The sequence below is a fragment of the Chiloscyllium plagiosum genome, unplaced genomic scaffold (genome assembly GCF_037043375.1).
Source record: "Chiloscyllium plagiosum isolate Xiang-an unplaced genomic scaffold, Cpla_swu_hap1 HiC_scaffold_3, whole genome shotgun sequence".
NCBI lineage: Eukaryota > Metazoa > Chordata > Chondrichthyes > Orectolobiformes > Hemiscylliidae > Chiloscyllium > Chiloscyllium plagiosum.
Genome location: NW_028270141.1, coordinates 129,551,518 through 129,578,370, shown reverse-complemented (window position 1 = coordinate 129,578,370; position 26,853 = coordinate 129,551,518). Strand labels below are relative to the sequence as shown.

At 52.2% G+C, this 26,853-nt stretch overlaps 1 pseudogene; it reads right to left on the bottom strand.

The window, feature by feature from the left end:
- Positions 1-26,571, bottom strand: part of LOC148151347 (heme-binding protein 2-like) — a 32,182-nt pseudogene extending 5,611 nt beyond the window's left edge.
- Positions 26,572-26,853: the final 282 nt, after the last annotated feature.

Sequence of the window (26,853 nt, the reverse complement as noted above, 5' to 3'; positions counted from 1 at the left end):
CAGGCTTTGGGGATTTACTCAGTGCATGATTCCCAACATTTCAGTATTCCCAGTGCAGCAGCACCCAACAGAGGGTGTCAGTGAGAAGTGACTGAGGAGGTTTCTGAGAGAGGTCAGCTCAGTCACCATGACAAGGGGGTCACGAAAGACCTGCTGTCAAAGAACTAGTGAACCACTGGATTAATAAGATTGGAGAACAAAATAAATGGCAGACTGTGAAATATGAATTCAATAAGAAAATCTGGAATTAAGAATTAATAATGATGATGAGCCACAATCGACTGTTAGTAAAACCTATCCATTTGACTAATGTCCTTTCGGCGAGGAAATTTTCTCTCCTTACCTGGTGTGGCCTGCAAGTGACTCCAGACCCATAGCAATGTGGTTGACCCTCTGGGCAATTAGGAATAGTCAATAAATGCTAGCCTAGCCAGTGACATCAACATTCTGTGGGTGAATGATTGAAAAGAAGTGTCCTGAAAGAATCATCTGCTCCTCCCTGTTTATAGAGGGAGTTTAGTACTTTCTAAAACTGAGAGATTGTTCCTCATGCAACCACTTGTGTAATTGTGCCATCTACATTTTAATCCTGCGGCCCCCCACCCCGACCAGTATATGGTCTACTCAAAGAAAGGATCACCCCGACTATCCAAAACCTCGGAAATATACCTCCTACACCATTGTTTCTAGTGGTTCTGTGTCTGAGGACTGATCAATGTACCTTAGTTCCTGGAGAAAATTATTTTTCATGGGCTGGCTGGGTATTCATAGGCCCAAAATCCCAGAAATCTCCCCCCCCCCCACAATAATTTAAATAGACTGGAAGACCAGGCCATCATTTTCCCAACCACAGTCTCTGTAATCACTCTTTAAGCCCAGTGTGGATACCCTATTGATGAAAAAAACTGGATGACAGCTCATTCCAAAGGGAGGGCCCTGTCTACGTTGGGATGTGCTGTGGGATTGAGCTTTTTAATGAATATAATTGATGCTGAGTTAGAGAATATTGACTGTGCCCAGCTCTGAGCTTCTCTGTGATCAATAAATCGCACTGACATCCATTGCCTGGTCACATATATGGAAAATATATTCTACAGGGAATGAGTAGGCCAGGAACATTGAAACAGTGTCATTTATGGCTAAGAGGAGGGTAGAGCTGACAAAGAGATATTGAAAGCAAATACAGTAAAATAGAACATCAGACATCTCATTGAAACCTTGGGTCACCCGCTAACAAAAGGATAGCTTCCTGAAATATGGACCATGCTGCAGATGAGAATTTCAGAATCCAGGAGCCAGCTCTGTGTGAACTGGAGTAATGTGAATGTGGAGGACTGGCTGTGTTCTCAGGAGGTGGAGCTGCAGATTGTGAGATATGAACCACTCCACAACACCATTCATATTGACCAATGTCCCAGTGTAACTGGATGGTCCTGTTAATCTCAGTCTGACCCAGAATGAAATTATGGTGACATAAAGAAACATCAATCACAATATTTCAGCAACAAAACTCACCTGATATAGAACCAACTGCATTGTACTTTCCCTAGCTTAACCGGTTGATCTGTGTGTACAGGTGGACTTGTGACTCGGTTGGATATAATCAGATATACAATCAGTCGCTGCTGGATCTTGCCATTGACCAAAAAGCCAATAACACCCCAAGGTGCAGTGACAGGAACAATTGTTTCTGTAGATAAAGGTGAACCCTGTTCCAGCATTTTACTCGGTGAGCATTTGTGACGTCACTTACAGAGAGTCAGAGGTTCCGGGTGAGTGGGCAGGGTGAGTTCATGTATGTCTGGACATCAGAGTGCGTCTAGGAAAAATTAACAAAATTCACAGCTGACCTTGGAAGAACTTGTGTGGGAGAGTTCGCACCACAGGAACAGATAATAGATTTTACATTTAACCTTGCTGTAAGTCTGTAGAGTGGGCCCTTCCTTTATTATATGTTTTATTGAAATCTGTCTCTTTATTAAATATTAAATATATAAACCATAAGTACTAAGACAGGAGCACTTTTTTCAGAGCAAGAAGATCGTGCTATTTTCTGGGTCTGTAGATTATGAAGGAGCAATGATGGCCTTTAGTAGAGTGATATGCTCTTCCTGTTGGATTTGGGAGTTTAGGGAGAATTTCCATGTTACTGATGATAATGTCTGCAGGAAGTGTTATTGGTTGCAAATCCTATCAGATTGCATGGGTTGGTTGGAGTGGCAGTTAGTGCAATGCAGAATTTACAAGAGCTAGAGGGTGTGACGGATGGCAGTTATAGGAAGGAAGAAAAGCTGCAGATACAGTCAGGTTGATGGGTTAACTCCAGGAAAAGTAGGAGAGGTAGGCAGGCAGTGCAGGAGTCTTCTGTAGCTATCCCCATTTCAAACAAGCATGCTGTTTTGGAAAATGTAGGGTGTGATGGACTTTCAAAGGAATGTAGCACGTACAGCTAAGTTTCTGGTATCAAGACTGGCTCTAATTTAATGAGGGATACATTGGGTTCCAAGCACTCAATTGTGAATGGGGAGTCTCTAGTCAGAGGCACAGATACAGAGGATGCTCAATTGTCTGAAAGAGATGGGCTGGCACTATTTCATTCGGATAATCGATTATTCAGTTAATCGATTCAATGCCTTTTCTCTGGAGCTTGGAGTTTTCTGTAGACTCTGCTTCCTGTTCAGGAGAGGAGGCAGCATCACAACGCATGCGAGGTCTTGCCCCCTCCAACCCAACAACCCCCTCCAGCCCCCAACACACCCAACACCGTCCCCTGCCCACGACCCCAAACACTTTCCAACACTGCCACCCTGCCCGTCCCCCAACCCCATCCAACACCACCCCACCACCCGCTCCCCAACCCCGTCCAACACCACCCCACCACCCGCTCCCCAATCCCGTCCAACACCACCCCACCACCCGCTCCCCAACCCTGTCCAACACCACCCCACCACCCGCTCCCCAACCCTGTCCAACACCGCCCCACCACCCGCCCCCCCAAACCCATCCAACACCGCCCCCAACGCCGTCCAACACCCCCCACCACCTGCTCTCCAACCTCATCCAACACCGCCCCACCACCCGCCCCCAACCCCATTCAACACCGCCATACTACCCGCTCCCCAACCCCATCCAACACCGCCCCCAACCCCGTCCAAGACCGCCCCCAACCCCGTCCAACACCATCCCACCACCCGCTCCCCAACCTCATCCAACACTGTCCCACCACCCGCCCCCAAACCCGTCCAACACCGCCACATCACCCGCTCCCCAACCTCATCAAACACTGTCCCACCACCCGCCCCCAACCCCGTCCAACACCGCCACACCACCCGCTCCCCAACCCCATCCAAGGAAGAAAAGCTGCAGATACAGTCAGGTTGATGGGTTAACTCCAGGAAAAGTAGGAGAGGTAGGCAGACAGTGCAGCGATCCCCATTTCAAACAAACATGCTGTTTTGGAAAATGTAGGGTGTGATGGACTTTCAGGGGAATGTAGCACGTACAGCTAAGTTTCTGGTATCAAGACTGGCTCTAATTTAACGAGGGATACATTGAGTTCCAAGCACTCAATTGTGAATGGGGAGTCTCTAGTCAGAGGCACAGATACAGAGGAACCTCAATTGTCTGAAAGAGATGGGCTGGCACTATTTCATTCGGATAATCGATTATTCAGTTAATCGATTGACTGAATCGCCCCACAACCTCATCCAACACCGCCCTCCCACCCGCTCCCCAATCCAGTCCAACACCGCCACACCACCCGCTCCCCAACCCCATCCAACACCGCCCCACAACCTCATCCAACACCGCCCTCCCACCCGCTCCCCAATCCAGTCCAACACCACCACACCACACACTCCCCAACCCCAACCAACACCGCCATCAACCCAAAACTCCTCCAACTCTGACCCCTCCATGCTCTAACCCTAGCCAAAACAGGCCCACTGCCCCAACTCAGCCCAACACCACCCCACCACCCGCTCCCCAACTCAGTCCGACATTGCCCCCTCCTGCCCACAACTCAGCCCAACACCACCCCACCGCCCACCCCCAACTCAGTCCAATACCGCCCCCTCCCGCCCCAAACCCGACCAACACTGCCCCCCACCTGCCCCCAACCCTGTCCAACACCGCACCCTCCAGCCTCTAACCCCATCCAATACTGCCACCCCGCCTACCACCCCAACCCCGTCCAACACCGCCCTACCGCCCTAACTCAGACCAACACCGCCTCACTGCCCCAACTCAGACCAACACCGCCCACTGCCCCAAATCAGACCAACACCGCCCCCTCCCACCCTAACTCAGTCCAACACCACCCCCACCGACCACAACTCAGTCCAACACCGCCCCCTCCCGCCCCAACTCAGTCCAACACCGCCCCCTCCTGGCCCCAACTCAGTCCAACACCGCCCCCTCCCGTCCCCAACTCAGCCCAACACCGTGCCCTGCCGTCCCCAAATCAGACCAACACCGACCCCTCCCTCCCCAACTCAGTCCAACACCGTGCCCTTCTGCCCCAACTCAGTCCAACACCGCCCCCTCCTGGCCCCAACTCAGTCCAACACTGCCCCCTCCCTCCCCAACTCAGTCCAACACCGTGCCCTTCTGCCCCAACTCAGTCCAACACTGCCCCCTCCCGCCCCAACTCAGTCCAACACCGCCCCCTCCTGGCCCCAACTCAGTCCAACACCGCCCCCTCCTGGCCCCAACTCAGTCCAACACCGCCCCCTCCTGGCCCCAACTCAGTCCAACACCGCCCCCTCCTGGCCCCAACTCAGTCCAACACCGCACCTCCCACCCCAACTCAGTCCAACACCGCCCCCTCCTGGCCCCAACTCAGTCCAACACCGCCCCCTCCCACCCCAAATCAGTCCAACACCGCCCCCTCCCGCCCCAATTCAGTCCAACACCGCCCCCTCCCGCCCCAATTCAGTCCAACACCGCCCCCTCCCACCCCAAATCAGTCCAACACCGCCCCCTCCCGCCCCAATTCAGTCCAACACCGCCCCTTCCCCCAACTCAGACCAACAACGCCCCCAACTCAGTCCAACACCGTCCCCTCCCGGCCCTAACTAAGACCAACACCACCCCCAACTCAGACCAACAGCACCCCCTCCTTCCCCCAACTCAGTCCAACATCGCCCCCTCCCAGCCCCAACTCAGTCCAACACCGCCCCCTCCTGCCCGAACTCAGTCCAACACAGCCCCCTCCCGCTCACAACTCAGTCCAACACCGCCACCCGCCACTACTCAGTCCAACACCTCCCCCACCCGCCCACAACTCAGACCAACACCGCACCCTCCTGTCCCAACTCAGTCCAACACCGTCCCCTCCCGTCCCCAACTCAGACCAACACCACCCCCTCCTTCCCCCAACTCAGTCCAACATCGCCCCCTCCCGCACCCAACTCAGTCCAACACCGCCCCCTGCCACCACTCAGTCCAACACCTCCCCCACCCGCCCACAACTCAGACCAACACCGCACCCTCCTGTCCCAACTCAGTCCAACACCGTCCTCTCCCGTCCCCAACTCAGACCAACACCACCCCCTCCTTCCCCCAACTCAGTCCAACACCGACCCCCTCCCGCACCCAACTCAGTCCAACACCGCCCCCTGCCACCACTCAGTCCAACACCTCCCCCACCCGCCCACAACTCAGACCAACACCGCACCCTCCTGCCCCAACTCAGACCAACACCGGCCCCTCCTGCCCCCAACTCAGTCCAACACCGACCCCCTCCTGCACCCAACTCAGTCCAACACCGACCCCCTCCTGCACCCAACTCAATCCAACACCGCCCCCTCCCGCCCCCAACTCAGTCCAACACCGTCCCCTCCCATCCCCAACTCAGACCAACACCACCCCCTCCTTCCCCCAACTCAGTCCAACATCGCCCCCTCCCAGCCCCAACTCAGTCCAACACCGCCCCCTCCCGCACCCAACTCAGTCCAACACCGACCCCCTCCTGCACCCAACTCAATCCAACACCGCCCCCTCCCGCACCCAACTCAGTCCAACACCTCCCCCACCCGCCCACAACTCAGACCAACACCACCCCCTCCTTCCCCCAACTCAGACCAACACCGCCCCCTCCCGCCCCCAAAAGCAGCCCAACACCGCCCCCTCCCGTCCCCAACTCATTTCAACACCGCCCCCAACTCAGTCCAACACCGTCCCCTCCCGTCCCCAACTCAGACCAACACCACCCCCTCCTTCCCCCAACTCAGTCCAACATTGCCCCCTCCCGGCCCCAACTCAGTCCAACACCGCCCCCTCCCGCACCCAACTCAGTCCAACACCGCACCCTCCTGCACCCAACTCAATCCAACACCGCCCCCTCCCGCACCCAACTCAGTCCAACACCGACCCCCTCCTGCACCCAACTCAGTCCAACACCGAACCCCTCCTGCACCCAACTCAATCCAACACCGACCCCCTCCTGCACCCAACTCAGTCCAACACCGAACCCCTCCTGCACCCAACTCAGTCCAACACCGAACCCCTCCTGCACCCAACTCAGTCCAACACCGCCCCCTCCCGACCCCAACTCAGTCCAACTCTGCCCCATCCGGCCCCCAAATCAGACCAACACTGCCCCCGCCCCAACTTAGCCCAACACTGCCCCCTCCCGCCCCCAACTCAGTCCAACACCGTCCCCTCCCGTCCCCAACTCAGACCAACACCACCCCATCTTCCCCCAACTCAGTCCAACACAGCCCCCGCCCGCACCCAACTCAGTCCAACACCGCCCCCTGCCACCACTCAGTCCAACACCTCCCCCACCCACCCCCAACTCAGTCCAACACCGCCCCCTCCCGCCCCCAACTCAGTCCAACCACCGCCCCCCTCCTGCACCCAACTCAATCCAACATCGCCCCCTCCTGCCCCCAAATCAGACCAACACCGCACCCTCCTGCCCAACTCAGATCAACACAGCCCCCTCCCACCTCCACTTCAGTCCAACACCGCCCCCACCCGTCCCCAACTCAGTCCAACACCGCACCCCTCCTGCACCCAACTCAATCCAACACCGCCCCCTCCCGCACCCAACTCAGTCCAACACCGACCCCTCCCGACCCCAACTCAGTCCAACTCTGCCCCATCCGGCCCCCAAATCAGACCAACACTGCCCCCGCCCCAACTTAGTCCAACACCGCCCCCTCCCTCCCCCAACTCAGTCCAACACCTCCCCCACCCGCCCACAACTCAGACCAACACCACCCCCTCCTTCCCCCAACTCAGACCAACACCGCCCCCTCCCACCCCCAAAAGCAGCCCAACACCGCCCCCTCCCGTCCCCAACTCATTTCAACACCGCCCCCAACTCAGTCCAACACCGTCCCCTCCCGTCCCCAACTCAGACCAACACCACCCCCTCCTTCCCTCAACTCAGTCCAACATCGCCCCCTCCCGGCCCCAACTCAGTCCAACACCGCCCCCTCCCGCACCCAACTCAGTCCAACACCGACCCCCTCCTGCACCCAACTCAGTCCAACACCGACCCCCTCCTGCACCCAACTCAATCCAACACCGCCCCCTCCCGCACCCAACTCAGTCCAACACCGACCCCCTCCTGCACCCAACTCAATCCAACACCGCCCCCTCCTGCACCCAACTCAGTCCAACACCGAACCCCTCCTGCACCCAACTCAGTCCAACACCGCCCCCTCCCGACCCCAACTCAGTCCAACTCTGCCCCATCCGGCCCCCAAATCAGACCAACACTGCCCCCGCCCCAACTTAGCCCAACACTGCCCCCTCCCGCCCCCAACTCAGTCCAACACCGTCCCCTCCCGTCCCCAACTCAGACCAACACCACCCCACCTTCCCCCAACTCAGTCCAACACAGCCCCCTCCCGCACCCAACTCAATCCAACACCGCCCCCTCCCGCACCCAACTCAGTCCAACACCGACCCCCTCCTGCACCCAACTCAGTCCAACACCGCCCCCTCCCGCCCCCAACTCAGTCCAACACCGCCCCCTCCCGCCCCCAACTCAGTCCAACATCGACCCCCTCCTGCACCCAACTCAGTCCAACACCGCCCCCTCCCGCCCCCAACTCAGTCCAACACCTCCCCCACCCGCCCACAACTCAGACCAACACCACCCCCTCCTTCCCCCAACTCAGACCAACACCACCCCCTCCTTCCCCCAACTCAGTCCAACATCGCCCCCTCCCAGCCCCAACTCAGTCCAACACCGCCCCCTCCCGCACCCAACTCAGTCCAACACCGACCCCCTCCTGCACCCAACTCAATCCAACACCGCCCCCTCCCGCCCCCAACTCAGTCCAACATCGACCCCCTCCTGCACCCAACTCAGTCCAACACCGCCCCCTCCCGCCCCCAACTCAGTCCAACACCGCCCCCTCCCGCCCCCAACTCAGTCCAACCACCGCCCCCCTCCTGCACCCAACTCAATCCAACACCGCCCCCTCCTGCCCCCAAATCAGACCAACACCGCACCCTCCTGCCCAACTCAGATCAACACAGCCCCCTCCCACCTCCACTTCAGTCCAACACCGCCCCCACCCGTCCCCAACTCAGTCCAACACCGCACCCCTCCCGCCCCAACTCAGACCAACACCGCCCCCTCCCGCCCCAACTCAGCCCAACACCGCCCCCTCCCGTCCCCAAATCAGTCCAACACCACCCCTTCATGCCCCCAACTCAGGCCAACACCGCCCCCTCCAACCCCAACTCCGCCCAACACCGGCCCCTCCCGCCCCCAACTCAGTCCAACACTGTCCCCTCCCGCCTCCAACTCAGTACAACACCACCCCCTCCTTCCCCCAACTCAGTCCAATATTGTCCCCTCCCGCCAACTCAGTCCAACACCACCCCCTCCCGCCCCCCAACTCAGTCCAACACCGCCCCCTCCCGCCCCCAACTCGGTCCAACACTGCGCCCTCCTGCCCCCAACTCAGCCCAACACTGCCCCCTCCCACCCCCAACTCAGCCCAACACTGCCCCCTATCCCAACTTAGCCCAACTACGCCCCTAATGTCCCCAACTCAGTCCAACACCGTTCCCTCCCACCCCAACTCAGTCCAACACCGTTCCCTCCCACCCCAACTCAGTCCAACGCCGACCCCTCCCACCCCAACTCAGTCCAACACCGACCCTCCCACCCCCAACTCAGTCCAACACCGCTCCCTCCCACTCCAACTCAGACCAACACCGACCCCTCCCGACCCCAACTCAGACCAACACCGACCCCTCCCGTCCCCAAATCAGTCCAACACCACCCCCTCTTTCCCCCAACTCAGTCCAACATTGCCCCCTCCCGACCCCAAGTCAGTCCAACACTGCGCACTCCTGCCCCAACTCTGACCAAAACCGCCCTCTCCCTCCCGAACTCAGTCCTACACCGCCCCCAATTCAGCCCAACACCGCCCCCTCCCTCCCGAACTCAGTCCTACACTGCTCCCGCCCCATCTCAGTCAAACACTGCCCACTCCCGCCCACAACTCAGACCAATACGCCACCTCCCGCCCCAAACTCAGTCCTACGCCGCCCCTCCCGCCCCCAAATCAGCCCAACACCGCCCCCTCCTGGCCCCAACTCAGTCCAACACCGCCTCCCACCCCAACTCAGCCCAACACCACCCCCTCCCGCCCCAACTCAGTCCAAAACCGCCCCCTCTCGCCCCAACTCAGTCCAACACCGACCCCTCCCACCCCCAACTCAGTCCAACACCGACCCCTCCCACCCCCAACTCAGCCCAACACTGCCCCCTATTCCAAATAAGCCCAACTACGCCCCTAATGTCCCCAAATCAGGCCAACACCGCCCCCTCCCGCCCACAACTCAGACCAATACCGCCCCCTCCTGACCCCAACTCAGTCCAACACCGCTGCCTCCTGCCCCAAATCAGTCCAACACCGCCCCCTACCACCCCCAAATCAGCCCAACTCCGCCCCCTCCCGCCCCAACTCCGCCCAATGCCGCCCCTTTCTGCCCCAACTCAGTTCAACACCGCCACCTCCCGCCCCCAAATCAGCCCAACACCGCCCCCTCCCGCCCCAACTCAGCCCAACACTGACCCCTCCCGACCCCAACTCAGACCAAGACCGACCCCTCCCGACCCCAACTCAGTCCAACACCGCCACCTCCCGCCCCCAAATCAGCCCAGCATCGCCCCCTCCTGGCCCCAACTCAGTCCAACACCGACCCCTCCCGACCCCAACTCAGTCCAACACCGACCCCTCCCGACCCCAATTCAGCCCAACACCGACCCCTCCCGACCCCAATTCAGCCCAACACCGCCCCTCCCTCCCCAACTCAGTCCAACACTGCCCCCTCCCACAACTCAGACCAATACGCCCCCTCCTGCCCCCACCTCAGCCCTACTCCACCCTTCCTGCATCCAACTCAGCCCAACACTGTCCCCTCCCACCCCCAACTCAACCCAACACCGCTCCCTCCCGCCCCCAACTCAACCCAACACCGCTCCCTCCCACCCCAACTCAGACCAACACCGACCACCCTCCCCTCCCCAACTCAGTCCAACACCAACCCCTCCCGTCCCTAAATCAGTCCAACACCGCCCCCTCCCGCCCCAACTCAGACCAACACCGACCCCCTCCCCTCCCCAAATCAGTCCAACACCGACCCCTTCCCACCCCCAACTCAGACCAACACTGCCCCCTGCCGCCCCCAAATCAGACCAACACCGCCCCCTCCCGCCCCAACTCAGGCCAACACCGCCCCCTTCCTCCCCAACTCAGGCCAACACCGCCTCCTCCTGACCCCAACTCAGTCCAACACCACCCCCTCACCACCCCAACTCAGTCCAACACCACCCCCTCACCACCCCAACTCAGTCCAACACTGCCCTCCCACCCCCAACCCCGTCCAACACCACCCCCCTCCCGCCCACAACCCCTGTCCAACACCCCCCTGCCCCAACCCCGTCCAACACCACCCCCGTCTACGCCCTCAACCCCATCCAACACCACCCCCCTGCTCACGCCCCCCAACCCTGTCCAACACCACACCCCTGCCCGTGCCCTCAACCCCGTCCAACACCATCCTCCCGCCGGCGCCCCAACCCTGTCCAACATCATCCCCCCACCCGCGCCCCCAACCCCGTCCAACACCGCCCCCCCCCACCCCAACCCTGTCCAACACCAACCCCCGCCCCGAATCCCATCCTACACCACCCCCCGCCCATGCATCGCCCCCTCCTGGCCCCCCCCACCTCCCCCCCAACCCCATCCAACACCACCCCCCACCTCCCCCCCAACCCCATCCAACACCAGCCCCGTCTACGCCCCCAACCCCATCCAACACCACCCCTCTCCTGCCCACAATGCTGTTCAAACCCCCCTCCCCCCAACCCCATCCAACACCACTCCCGTCTACACCCCCAACCCTGTCCAACACCACCCCCCTCCCGCCCACAACCCTGTCCAACACCCCTCTGCCCCCAACCCCGTCCAACACCACCCCATCTCCGCCCACAACCCCGTCCAACATCATCCCCCCACCCGCGCCCCCAACCCCGTCCAATACCGCCCCCTCCCACCCCAACCCTGTCCAACACCACCCTCCGCCCCAAATCCCGTCCTACACCACCCCCCACCCACGCCCCCAACCCTGTCCAACACCACACCCCCACCCGCCCCCAACCCCATCCAACACCAGCCCCGCCTACGCCCCAACCCTGTCCAACACCACCCTCCGCCCCAGATCCCGTCCTACACCACCCCCCACCCACGCCCCCAACCCTGTCCAACACCACCCCCTGCCCACGCCCCAACCCCATCGAACACCGCTCCTTCCCACCCCCAACCCCGTCCAACACCAACCCCTGCTCACGCACCCAACCTCGTCCAACACCACCCCCACCCACTCCAACCCCGTCCAACACCACCCCCGCCCGCCCCAACCCCAACCAACACCACCCCCGCCCCAACCCTGTCCAACACCACCCCCTGCCCACGCCCCCAACCCCGTCCAACACCAACCCCCTGCACGCCCCAACCCCGTCCAACACCGCCCCCCCCACCCATGCCCCAACCCAATCCAACATCACCCCTCTGCCCATGCCCCCAACCTGTCCAACACCACCCCCCCATCTACGCCCCCAACCCCGCCCAACACCACCCCCTGTCTACGGCCTCAATCCCGTCCAACACCACCCCCTGCCCATGCCCCCAACCCCGTCCAACACTACCCCCCGCCAACACCCCCAACCTCGCCCACGCCCCAACCCCATCCAACACTACCCCCCACCCACCCCCAATGCTGTCCAACACCCTGCCCACTCCCAAACCCTGTCCAACACCACTCCTCCGTCCACACCCCCAACCCCATCCAACACTACCCCACTGCCCACTCCCCCAACCCCATCCAACATCATCCCCCTGCCCATGCCCCCAACGCTGTCCAACACCATCCCCCTGACCACACCCCCAAACCCATCCAACACCACCCCCTGCCCGGCCCAACCCCATCCAACACCACCCCCCTGCCCGCTCTCCAACCCTGTCCAACACCACCCCACTGCCAGACCCCCCACCCCATCCAACACTACCCCACTGCCAGCCCCCCAACCTCATCCAACATCGCCCCCCAACCCTGTCCAACACCACCCCACCACACTTTCCCATCCCTGTCCAACACCGCCCCCCCCGCCCCCAACCCCGTCCAACAGTGAGTATACTTAAAAAGGAAATCAGGATGGCAAAAGGGGGACATGAGATAGCTTTGGCAAATAGGGTTAAGGAGAATCCAAGGGATTTTATAAATACATTAAGGACAAAAGGGTAACTAGGGAGAGAATAGATCCCCTCAAAGATCAGCAAGGCAGACTTTTTGTAGAGCCGCAGGAGATGGGGGAGATACTAAATTAGTGTTCTGCTTCAGTGTTTATTGTGGAAAAGGATATAGAAGATATAGACTGTAGGGACATAGATGGTGACATCTTGAAAAATATCCATATTACAGAAAAGGTAGTGCTGGATGTCTTGAAATGCATAAAAGTGGATAAGTCCCCAGGACCTGATCAGGTGTACCCTGGAACTCTGAAGGAAGCCAAGGAAACAATTGCTGGGCCCCTTGCTGAGATACTTGTATTAGTCACAGGTGAGGTGCCGGAAGACTGGAGGATGGCTAATATGGTGCCACTGTTTACAAAAGATGGTAAGGAAAACTCAGGGAACTATAGACTGGTGAGCCTGACGTCGGTGGTTGGCAAGTTGCTGGAGGGAATCCTGAGGGACAGGATTCGCATGCATTTGGAAAGGCAAGGACTGATTAGGGATGGTGATCATGGCTTTGTGCGTGGGAAATCATGTCTCACAAACTTGATTGAGTTTTTTGAAGAAGTAACAAAGAGAATTGATGAGGGCAGAGTGGTGGGTGTTATCTATATGGACTTCAGTAAAGTGTTTGACAAGGTTCCCCATGGGAGACTGGTTAGCTAGTTTGTATCTCATGGAATACAGGGAGAACTAACTATTTGGATATGGAACTGGCTCAAAGGTAGAAGACAGAGGGTGGTGGTAGAGGGTTGTTTTTCAGACTGGAGACCTGTGACCAGTGGAGTGCCACAAGGATCGATGCTGGGTCCACTACTTTTCATCATTTATATAAATGATTTGGATGTGAGCATAAGAGGCAGAGTTAGTAAGTTTGCAGATTACACCAACATTAGAGGTATAGGGGACAGCGAAGAAGGTAACCTCAGAGTACAACAGGATCTTGATCAGATGGGCCAGTGTGCTGAGAAGTGGCAGACAGAGTTTAATTTAGATAAATGTGAGGTGCTGCATTTTGGGAAAGAAAATCAGGGCAGGACTTATCCACTTAATGGTAAGGTCTTAGAGAGTGTTGCTGAACAAAAAGACCTTGGAGTGCAGGTTCATAGCTCCTTGAAAGTAGAGTCACTGGTAGATAGATAGTGAAGAAGGCATTTGGTATGCTTTACTGAGTATTGAGTAAAGGAGTTGAGAAGTTATGTTGCAGCTGTATATGACATTGGTTAGGCCAGTTTTAGCACAGTGCATGCAATTCTGGTCTCCTTCCTGTCAGAAAGATGTTGTAAAACTTGAAAGGGTTCAAAAAAGATTTACAAGGGTGTTACCAGGGTTGTAGGATTTGAGCTATAGGGAGAGGCTGAACAGGCTGGGACTGTTTTCCCTAGAGCGTGAGAGCCTGAGGGGTGACCTTATAGAGGTTTATAAAATCATGAGGGGCTTGGATAGGATAAATAGACAAAGTCTTTTTTCTGGGGTGGGGGTGTCCAGAATTAGACAGCATAGGTTTAGGATGAGAGGGGAAAACTTAAAAAGGGACTGAAGGGGTAATGTTTTCACACAGAGGGTGGTGTGTGTATAGAATGAGCTGCCAGAGGAAGTGGTGGTGACTGGTACAATTACAGCATTTAAAAGGTATCTGAATGGGCATATGCATCAGGAAGGGTTTAGAGTGATATGGGCTAAATGCTGGCAACTGGGATTAGATTAGTTTAGGATATCTGGCCAGCATGGACAAGTTGGACTGAAGGGTGTGTTTCCATGCTGTACATCCCTGTGACTCCATAACATTGCTAAAGTGGGGAAGACACTGATGTGACAGATTGAATAATAGCCTCGCAGAGTGAGACAGCTCTGGAGAGAGAGAGAAAGAACTAGTAGTGGTTTAACCTGAGGATCACCACACCTCTTGGAAGGAGGAGTTTGAGAAGGTTGCCCTTTATGGTGACCTCAGCCTGTGCAGAATTTAAACCCATGCTGTTGGCATTGGTCTGCACCTCAAGCCAGCTCTACAACTAACTCAGCTAACCAGCCCCTTGACAACAGCACATTGTTACAATGAATCTTCCCTCTGGTTGTTTAGCCAATCATTAAAATTCATTTCCTGAAATTCATATTGGCTGATTATTAACACCTCTGCCATTGGATTTTCCCTCCTTTACCATTCAAGGTTTTAAAAATCTCTCCCAAATCACTTGCTAATCTTTTGTATTCTAATGTGAGTAATCCCAACTTCTGCAGTCTCTCCATATCACAGGGGCCCAGCAGTCCTGGTATTAATGCAGAAAATCTCTCCAGCACTCTCTCCAGGCCTCCTTCCTACAATGCAGAGTTCAGTATGAAACTCCACACTCTTGTAGAGGCCTAACCAGTGTTTCATAAAGAGTTTACATAAGAAGAAGGGTCACTGGACCCAAAATATTAACTCTACTTTCTCTTCACAGATACTGCCAGACCCCCAGGGTTTTTCCAGCAATTTCTGTTTGTATTTCTGACTTTCAGCATCTTTAGTTCTTTGTTTTTTTTTGTTTCCCTTGAGTCAGCATGGGTTTATGAAAAATAAATCAAACTTGACAAACTAGTGGAATTTTTTGAGGATGTAACTGGTGCATTTGATGAGGGGGAGCAAGCGGATATGATTTATTTGGACGTTCATAAAGCTTTCTATAAGGTCCCACGTAATATTAAAATATTGTTGGTAGTGTAGTGATGTGGATAGAGAACTGATCAGCAGACAGGAAGCAAAGAGTAAAACTAAATGGGTCTTTTTCCAAGTGTCAGGCAGTGACCAGTGGGGTAATGCAGGGATCAGCACTTAGACTCCTGCTATTCGCAATATATAGTAAAAGTTTAGACAAAGGAACTAAGTGCAAAATCTCCAAGTTTTCAGACGACACATAACTGGGGGAGGGTGACCTGTGAGGAGGATGCAGAGGTGCTTCAGTGTGATTTGGACACATTGATTGAGTGGGCAAATTCATGGCAGATAAAGAATAACATGGATAATCTGAGGTTATCCAATTTGGTGGCAAAAACTGGAAGGCAGATTATTATCTGAATGTCGATAGATTGGGAAAGGGAAAGATGCAATGAGACCTGGGGTCCTTGTTGCTGAAAGTAAGCAGGTGGTGAACAAGTCAAATAGTATGATGGCCTTCATAGTGAGATGAGTTGAGTCTGCAATTAAATAGCCAGTGACACCACATCCTGTAAATGACTTTTTTTTAAGATGTCAGAGGAAAACATATCAAACTAGTGTGACAGAAAAGTGTTAATTGACTGAGTAATGACTAAGGTATCACCATAGAGGTCTATATCCAAGCTATCCAATGAACTTTAAATTTTCTCATAGTTGTTTATGTAATCATTTAAACATGTCTTGAAAGTGCATGTACATAACACCAAATGTGCGCCCTCATCCACTCTGAACCATTATTTCATCAAATACCTTGTTGCAGTGAGTCAAACACAATTTACGTTTAACAAGGCAGGATTTCCTCTGCTAGGACCCAGCATTCCAGTAACATGGACTAACACAAGTGAAAAACAGTGTATTAGCTTCCACAAGGGAAGTTTTGGAATAAGAGCCTTTATTGTAGCAGGACCATTCAGTGGCCATAGCTGGCGATATACTGTGTTTGAAAGCCCACTCCCACCATTTGTGAGAAACCTTCTCTGATTCTAGCACTGTAGACCTTGTATTTATCAAAACAGTTGCCAAATTGACAACTCTAGTCAAACGTGAAAACTCAATCCTCTGATATTCACAATTATTGCATTATTTAGTCAGTCTATGCAGAAAGTTTCAAAAAGAAACATTAAAGAATAAAGCAGTGTTTTATATCTAGTTGACACTTTGAAGGAATAACTGATGTAACCTTTAGCATTGTAAAACTGTGAATAATTGAGAAGTTTTTTCAAGCCAATATCAATTGCACTATTTATATCCATTCCATCAAGCTCGGTTTCAATCCATTGGACAGAAGAGAATTCCACCTTTTTATAATCCTTAGACAAGAAGAGAAAAATGTGTTACCATATGGCACAACTGAACTGCCTCAGAGAAACATCAATAATGGGAGGATCATACGAACTGTAAAAATCCCTTTTACATTTTTTTGGAACTGTGGACAAGAAGGAAAAAAAAAACAACTTTAAACCAAGGAAGCTGTGTAAGAAGATGTTTGCAGCATTTAAAATGGTGCACGGTGGCACGGTGGTTAGCACTGCTGCCTCGCAGCGTCAGAGACCCGGGTTCAATTCCCGCCTCAGGCGACTAACTGTGTGGAGCTTGCATGTTCTCCCCGTGTCTGCGTGGGTTTCCTCCAGGTGCTCCAGTTTCCTCCCACAGTCAAAAAAATGTGCGGGTTAGGTGAGTTGACCGTGCTAAATTGCCTGTAGTGTTAGGTGAAGGTGTAAATTTAGGGGTCTGGGTGGGTTGCACTTCGGCGGGTCGGTGTGGACTTGTTGGGCCGAAGGGCCTGTTTCCACACTGTAAGTAATCTAATCTTATAGGAGTACATTGAGAGTTATCTACAGAAAGCTGCTTTAATCCAGCAGTGAGGGAAAATTCTAGACAAATTGACTGTGTGTGTGTGTGTCTTTGTCTGTGTCAGTGTGTGTGTATATGTGTGTGTGGGTGTGTGTGTGTTTGTGTATATGTGGGTGTGTGTGTGTTGTGGGCAATTTTTCCACAGACAGTCATTATTGGAGACTCAGGAGAGTCCACAGAATAACAACCATGTGATTGGTTCCTGGATATGTAGTTAAAGCCTTGTGTGTGGACAATGCAGTAGAAACATCCAATCGGCAAGGAGAATGCCTCCATGTCTCATTCTCTCCCTGCTTTTGCATGGAGAAATAAAAGAAAGTTCCAAAGTAGTGAGGTGTTCTCCCTCACCTTTCTGAGAAACTTACCGTCTCTGCAAGTTCAAATTTGTGGATGACACTGAGGTAAGCAGAGTTGTGGATAATGCCGAAGGATGTTGTGGGTTATAGAGGGACATAGATAAGATGCAGAGCTGTGCTGTGAAGTGGCAAATGGATTTTAATGCAAAAATGTGTGAGGTAGTTCACTTTGGAAGAAGTAACAGGAATGCAGAGTACTGGGCTAATGGTAAAATTCTTGGCAGTGTGGATGAATATGGATATCTCGGTGTCCGGGTGCATAAATCCCCGAAAGTTGCCACCCAGGTTGATAGGGTTGTTAAGAAGGCATATGGTGTGTTGGTGTTTATTGGTGGGGGATTGGGTTTCAGAGCCATGAGGTCATGCTTCAGCTGCACAAGACACTGGTAAGGCTGTGCCTGGAGTATTTCATGCAGTTCTGGTCACCACATTATAGGAAGGATGTGGAAGCTTTGGAAAGGGTTCACAGGAGATTTACTGGGATGTTGCCTGGTATGGAAGGAAAGTCTTATGAGGAAAGGCTGAGGGAACTGAGGCTGTTTTCGTTGGAGAGAAGAAGGTTGAGAGGTGACTTAATCGAGACATATAAGACAATCAAAGGATTGGATAAGGTGGAGAGTGAGAGCCTTTTTCTTTGAATGGTGAAGGCTAACACATAGCTGTAAATCGAGGGGTGATAGATTTAGGATAGATATCAGGGGTAGTTTCTTCACTCAGAAAGTAGTAGGGGTGTGGAACGGCCTGCCTGCAACAGTAGTAGGCTCGCCAATGTTAAGGGCATTTAAATGAGCATTGGACATACATATGGGTAATAATGGAACAGTGTAGGTTAGATGGACATCAGATTAATTTCACAGACTTGTGCAACATTGAGGGCCAAAGGGCCTGTACTGCGCTGTAACGTTCTATGTTCTATGTTCTATCCACTATCGAACGGGAAAAGTAAACAGAAAAACACCTTTTCATGTAAGACCGAGAATCAATGTATCCACAACCTTGAGACATCAGCAAAGGATTGGAAGGAATCAAAATGAATTCAAAGTCGCTGAAAGAAAAGAACTCATCAATGTCAGGGATCCAGAACTGGGCTTCTCGGACTCTTTTTCTTTCCTTTCCCACCCATAATACTTAGGTCTCTATGTGGATGCATTGTATGTAGATGGGAATTTTAAGGTATAGAATTTAAGGGATAGAATTATAGATTAGCAACTCACTTGCCTGTTTTCTTTTTCCATTGATTAAAAACAATTAGATTCCAATAAATAGCTATTTTCTTGTTCATGGAATAATCCCAGTGTGCATATTCTTTTAACCTGAGACAGTTGAGCAGAATTGGACAACTCGGTCCTGAAATCACATTTTTCACATTTGTGATGTCTATCTAAACAATGGGGCTTGATTTCCAGTGCACTGTCCTAGTGAGCTGTGACATGGGCTCCCCCATTGTGCTAATAGCAAGTACATCTCCGATTGCCTGGCCTGGAAACAGAGTTTGGAGCTTTTAATGAGACTCCTGACACCAGTAACTTTCGATTCGTTTGCATTTTCTCTCAGTCCTTTCTCTTTGGTGTTGTCCTGCAGACTGAGCTTTCCCCCCTTCCCCCTGAGGTTGCATTAACCAAATCCAGAGAATGTCATTGAAAGGTTTTTACATTAAATCAGTATTAAGCACCATAGATATCGTATTCCTCTGTGTGTTTTAACATATTAATTAGACAGACAAGTTTAAATGGGGGTATACAATTTCCTAGCTTCTTGGGAGAAATCCAGGAGAAAAAGAATACATTTAATCAGAACATATCCCTGAACACCAACATTGAAAATACTCCCCACCAATTAAAATAACTCTGATTTTATTCTTTCACTCAAGTGAATAATGTTAATTTTCCCACATTACAATCCATGTTTAACCCATTCTCTTAACTCCTCTATATTTCTTGGCAGTTTTTTTTATTTCAAAAATATACTTTATTCATAAAATATTTTGATGGTCTGTACAGTTAGTCATGCCATACATACATAAACATTCAAATTCTTGGCATACAGAGATCAGAATTTATCATTTGTATATACAGGTCTGTACGTTTATCAATCATATATCCATATATTTAGCTGAGGCGTCAGCAGAGCCCAAATGACTGCGTGGGCCCCCTGTTCTTCTCAGACAGGCATATATTACATGGTGGTCTTTCCCCACCGCGCCTTGGCGGCAGCTGCCCCAAGCTTCAGCGCATCCCTCAACACATAGTCCTGAACCTTGGAATGTGCCAGTCTGCAACACTCAGTCAGGGTCAACTCCTTCAGCTGGAAGATCAACAGGTTTCGGACCACCCAGAAAGTGTCCTTCACTGGGTTGATGATCCTCCAGGCACAGTTGATGTTCGTCTCAATGTGTGTCCCAGGGAACAGACCGCAGAGGACGGAGTCCCGCGTCACGGCGCTGCTCGGGACGATCCTCGACAAACACCACTGCATTCCTCTCCAGACTTCTGCATAGGCACATTCCAGAAGGAGGTGTGTGACAGTCTCGTCCCCCCTGCAGCCGCATATGGTGTGGCTGAGAGTTCGGGCGTGTATAAAGAGCCCTTCTCACCACCAGCCAAGCCATGTCTTGGTGCTTGTTGGAATGTTCTGGTGATGAGGCATTCTGCCAAATGGCTTTGACAGTCTGCTCAGGGAACCACTCGATAGGATCCACCCTCTCCCTTTTCCCGAAGGGGCTCAAGGACACTACGTGCTGACCACTTCCTGATAGACTTGTGGTCAAAGGTGTTTTTCTTCATAAACTTCTCCACAAAGGACAGGTGATACAGAACTGTCCAACTACTCGGAGCTTTCCGCGGCAGCGAGGCCAGGCCCATCCTTCGCAACACCGGGGACAGGTAGAACCTCAGTACGTAGTGACACTTGGTGTTTGCTTACCAGGGATCCACACACAGCTTGATGCAGCCACACACAAAGGTGGCCATCAGGGTGAGGGTGGCATTGGGTGTACTTTTTCCCTGTTGCCCAGATCTTTATACATCCAGTCCCTTCGGACCCGGTCCATCTTTGATTTCCATATAAATTGGAAGATGGCCCGGGTGACTGCAGTGGCACAGGTTCTGGGAATAGGCCAGACCTGTGCCACATATAACAGCAATGACAGTGCCTCACACCTGATGACCAGGATTTTTCTCGCGATGGAGAGTGTCCGTAGCTTCCATCTGCCCAGTTTCTGCCTCACTTTGCTGATACGCTCCTCCCAAGACTTGGCGCATGCCCCAGCCCCCCCCAAACCAAATAGCCAGCACCTTCAGGTGGTCAGTCCTGATGGTGAAGGGGATTGAGGATTGGTCGGGCCAGTTCCTGAAGAGTATGACCTCGCTCTTGCCTCGGTTTACCTTGGCCCCCAAGGCCCATTCGAACTGGTCACATATGCACATGAGTCTGTGCACGGACAGTGGATCCTAGCAGAAAACGGCGATGTCATCCATGTATAGGGAGGCCTTGATTTGTAGGCCCCCGCTGCCAGGAATAGTCACCCCTCTCAGGCTCGCATCCTTCCTGATGGACTCGGCAAATGGCTCTATGCAGCACACAAACAAGGCAGCAGAGAGAGGGCAGCCCTGCCTGACTCCAGATCTGACTGGGAAGCTATCTGATTCCCACCCATTGATTGAGACTGCACTGACAATGTTGGTGTAGAGCAGTCTGATCTAATTGCAGATTCCATCCCCAAAGCCCATTTTGGAGAGAACATCTCTCATATACATGTGTGATATCCTGTCAAAGGCTTTCTCCTGGTCCAGGCTGATCAGGCAGGTGTCCAACCCTCTGTCCTGCACGTAGGCGATCGTATCCCTGAGGAGAGCGAGACTCTCAGCGATCTGCCTGCCCGGCACAGCACAGGTTTGGTCAGGGTGAATCACCGACCCTAGAGCAGACCTGACCCGTTTGGCGATTACCTTTGACAGAATTTTGTAATCCGCATTCAACAGTGAGATTGGTCTCCAATTTTTGAGTTCCTCCCTCTCCCCCTTCTGCTTGTAGACGAGGGTGATGATGCCTTTCCTCATGGATTCACTCATGGTACCTGCCCAAAGCATACTGACATACACCTCCAGCAGGTCCTGGCCAATCAAGTCTGACAGAGCGGAATAGAGCTCGACTGGTAAGCCATCGCTTCCAGAAGTTTTATTCTTTTCGAAGGACTCGAGGGCCTTGGTCAGCTTGTCCAGAGATAGCGGCTGGTCCAGCCTCTCCTGTGTTCTGTCGTCTAAGACCTCCGTGATAGAGGACAGTAACGACTGGGAGGCCGCGCTGTCGGTCAGCTTCGCATCATATTTCTTGGCCGATGCTTCATGTCCTCTTATAGCTTAAATTGCACCTAGCCCATTTCACCAACAAATATGTTCCACAGTCCTTTTATCTCAACCATGAAGTTAGATTAAGTAGCTGAGATCCTGGCACTGATCCATGTAACACTCCTCCAGATTACAGCCTGCCAACTTTACATATCCTGTTTCACTTTACTCTTTGCCTTTTCTGTCTTTAAATCCGAGTTGCCCAGATTCCCTGAAAGATCTTGTTCTTGGGTCTACCCATGTCATTTGCTCCTACATGGATCAATCAGATCCTTCTCCTCCTGCATTCCCTTCTCCAGCCTTTAGCCAGACCCAGGGGCAGGCTGTACAACCTGCAGACTGATCAATGGTGACTGTACAGAACGTTATCTCCCTGATTATACCAACCCCGAACACAACAGGGTGTTCTTCTCACCCAGCAATTGGCATGACCTGATCCTCCACACTCTGGTGGCTGTGGTCTGTTTACCCTTTACATTATTGTCCTTCTTCTTGGTGACTCATGTCACACTAACCTGCCTGGAGTTCCCTGTTTCCTCTCTCCCTCCAGTCTTGAACACCAATGATACAGTGGTCACTTACCAATCTGCTGACGCTGTTAGAGAATCTGCGGAGTATAGAAGATCACAAACCATTGGATCCAGTCGCCCGACAGTCAACTTCTTTAAGAATCCTAGGATGCAGGTTACCAAGTGCGTGGAATATGTCAATGTTTAATCTTGATTTAGATTCTCTAGTTTTAATTCCTTTCTGTAACGATTGCACCAATGCCACCAATTCTCATCACCCCTTTGGTACTCAACAGGGTGCTTCTGATGTTTTATTTTGTTAACCATGAAGACAAATATAAAATATCATTTTGACCATGCTGCCATTTCCTTCTTCCCTGTTGCATAGGTAAAATCACCAGAGGAGAATCGACGTTTCTGGCAAAAGTCCTTTCTGATGAAGGGCTTTTGCCCGAAACGTCGATTCTCCTGCTCCTCGGGTGCTGCCTGACCGCCTGCGCTTTTCCAGCACCACACACTCTCGACTCTGATCTCCAGCATCTGCGGTCCTCACTTTCACCTAAAATCACCAGAGCCCTACTGTACTGCTCTCTCATTCGAGAGAGACTGGTGGCAGGGGGAGAGGGTGAGATGGAGAGGCCACATAGTCTCCTCAACCAGTGCACAAACTGAACCCATGTTGCTGGCATCGCTCTGTATGAGAAACCTGCCATCCAGCATACTGACTCCCTTCCTCCCTAGTGTAGCAGATTCCTGAATCAGTTTCTCTGAGTCTAACAATTATTTTGGCTGCTCTCCTTTCTACTTACAGAAGCTGCTTGTACGTTTCTCGCTTGTTTACACGCATAATCTGCATCCCCCATAATCAATAGAGTCATAGAGATGTACAGCACGGAAACAGACCCTTCGGTCCAACCCATCCATGCTGACCAGATATCCCAATCCAATCTAGTCCCACCTGCCAGCACCCGGCCCATATCCCTCCAAACCCTTTCTATTCATATACCCATCCAGATGCCTTTTAAATGTAATTGTACCAGCCTCCACCACTTCCTCTGGCAGCTCATTCCATACATGCACCACCCTCTACATGAAAATATTGCCCCTTAGATCTCTTTTATATCATTCCCCTCTCACCCTAAACCTACGCCCTCTAGTCCTGGATTCCCCCACCCCAAGGAAAAGACCTTGTCTATTTATCTTATCCATGCCCCTCATGGTTTTATAAACCTCTATAAGGTCACCCCTCAGCCTCTGACACTCCAGGGAAAACAGCCCCAGCCTGTTCAGCCTCTCCCTATAGCTCAAACCCTCCAACCTTGTTCAAAAAGGGGAGTAGGGATAACCCTAGTAACTATAGGCCGGTGAGTCTCACTTCTGTTGTGGGCAAAGTCTTAGAGAGAATTGTAAGGGATAGGATTTATGCACATCTGGATAGGAATAATGTGATCAAGGATAGTCAGCATGGTTTTGTGAAGGGCAGGTCGTGCCTCACAAACCTTATTGAATTCTTTGAAAAGGTGACGAAGGAGGTTGATGAGGGGAAAGCGGTAGATGTGGTATATATGGATTTTAGTAAGGCGTTTGATAAGGTTCCCCATGGTAGGCTACTGCAGAAAATACGGAGATATGGCATTGAGGGTGAGTTGGAGGTTTGGATTAGGAATTGGCTGGATGGAAGAAGACAGAGGGTAGTAGTTGATGGCAAAGTTTCTTCATGGAGTGCCGTCACTAGCGGTGTTCCGCAAGGGTCTGTTTTGGGACCATTGCTGTTTGTCATTTTTATAAATGACCTGGAAGAGGGGTTAGAAGGTTGGGTGAGCAAGTTTGCGGATGATACGAAAGTCGGAGGAGTTGTTGACAGTGAGGAAGGATGTGGCAGGTTACAGCAGGATATAGAGAAGCTGCAGAGCTGGGCAGAAAGGTGGCAAATGGAATTCAATGTAGCTAAGTGTGAGGTGATTCACTTTGGGAAGAATAACAAAAAGATGGGGTACTGGGCTAATGGTCGGATACTTGGTAGTGTGGATGAGCAGAGGGATCTTGGTGTCCATGTACACAGATCTCTGAAAGTTGCCACCCAGGTAAATAGTGCGGTGAGGAAGGCATATGGCGTACTGGCTTTTATTGGTAGAGGAATTGAGTTCCGGAGTCCTGAGGTCATGATGCAGTTGTATAAGACTCTGGTGCGGCCGCATCTGGAATATTGTGTGCAGTTTTGGTCGCCATACTATAGGAAGGATGTGGAGGCACTGGAACGGTGCAGAGGAGGTTTACCAGGATGTTGCCTGGTATGGAAGGAAGATCGTATAAGGAAAGACTGAGACACTTGGGGCTGTTTTCACTAGAGAAAAGAAGGTTTAGAGGTGACTTGATTGAGGTGTACAAGATGATTAGGGGGTTAGATAGGGTTGACAGTGTGAACCTTTTCCCGCGTATGGAGTCGGGTATTACAAGGGGGCATAGCTTTAAATTAAGGGGGGGTAGATATAGGACTGAAGTTAGGGGTAGGTTCTTCACTCAGCGAGTCGTGAGTTCATGGAATGCCCTGCCAGTAGCAGTGGTGGACTCTCCCTCTTTATGGGCATTTAAGCGGGCATTGGATAGGTATATGGAGGATAGTGGGTTAGTATAGGTTAGGTGGGCTTGGATCAGCGCAACATCGAGGGCCAAAGGGCCTGTACTGCGCTGTATTCTTCTATGTTCTATGTTCTATGTTCTATGTTCTAACCCTGGCAACATCTTTGTAAATCTTTTCTGAACCCTTTCAAGTTTCACAACATCCTTCTGATAGGAAGGAGTTCAGAATTGCACGCAATATTCCTATCAATATTTTATCATCATTTGCTGCTTTCTAAAAGTCTCCCTGTGTACATGTTTAACTACATTTCTCTCAACATAACAAGCTCCTTTTTTGTCTAATGTTCCCCATCGTTTTGGGAGATCAATTTTCTTGTGGAGTTTGTGTTTGTCAATAGAATATGCTTTCATTAAGAATTTTCTATTATTCCTTTCTATGTTTGCTAATGTTCATCATCTTCCACCCCCTCTCCTGACTGCTAACCAATCCACGGTGATCCCAACATGGTCAGAGAGCAATGTCTCACAGCTGACTTACTTTCTGTATGCAGCCTGCTGTATTGATATGACTTTGCAGCTGTCCAGGATTGGGGAATTGGGGAATGGGGAGGTTGCACTCACAACCAGACTTGGCCTCTTCCATATAGAGCACAGAGACCTTCAGCCAGTGATGAGCTGCCTTTCAGAAACAGGGTTAGATTGAGTGGAGACAGGAGCAGTAGGAGAGCTCCCTGACTCTACAGTCCTTATGTTGACTCTGACCATCCCCCTCTCTGTGAGCACACTGACCCCTCCCTTCACCTGCTGCTGGAGATGAAGTCCTTAGTGCACAAGCTGGCAGTGGGAGCCAGGCAGGCGATGGCAGCTCATGTAGAAAGATTAGATTACTCACAGTATGGAAACAGGCCCTTCGGTCCAACAAGTCCACACTGACCCGCCGAAGTGCAACCCACCCAGACCCATTCCCCTACATTTACCCCCTCACGTAACACTATGGGCAATTTAGCATGGCCAATTCACCTAACCTGCACATTTTTGCACTGTGGGAGGAAACCGGAGCACCCGGAGGAAACCCACGCAGACACGGGGAGAATGTGCAAACTCCACACAGTCAGTTGCCTGAGGCGGGAATTGAACCCAAGTCTTTGGCGCTGTGAGGCAGCAGTGCTAACCACTGTGCCACCGTGCCGCCCGAGGTGTAATTTCATGGTTCAGGGTTGGGATGTGTGCTGTCGGTGCACTGCAGGTTAGGGACTAAAAACAACATGGAATAATTTCCACTGGTACAAACACAACAGAACAGAGGAAACTCTCAGCTGTACTGACCTTGTCCTGAATGACTTGATTTGACTCTGGACAGTCAACACCCTTACAGAGGTCGATAACCTCCTGCTCTGGCTCCTGTGCAGCAATTTGATGCCCAAAGAGGACAGACACAGTGAAGAAGATTCTCAGCATCTTGGTGTTCTCTCAGATCACTGGTGAACGCACTGACTGACTCTCAGCACCTTCAGGTGGATCTGCAGTTTGAACACTGAGCTACACTCTTTATATACTTTTGATGAAGATGATTTTGAATACAGTTTATCTTCAGGTTGGAACATCGTGTCTCGGAGAAACAATCCAGCTGATTAATTATGGAAATTTTTCTTTGTTCCAACTATCCAATGGATTTAGAAATCATTAACTCTGTGTGCTGGTTTCTGGGAACACTGAACAGCTGGGAACACTGTTTTTGTA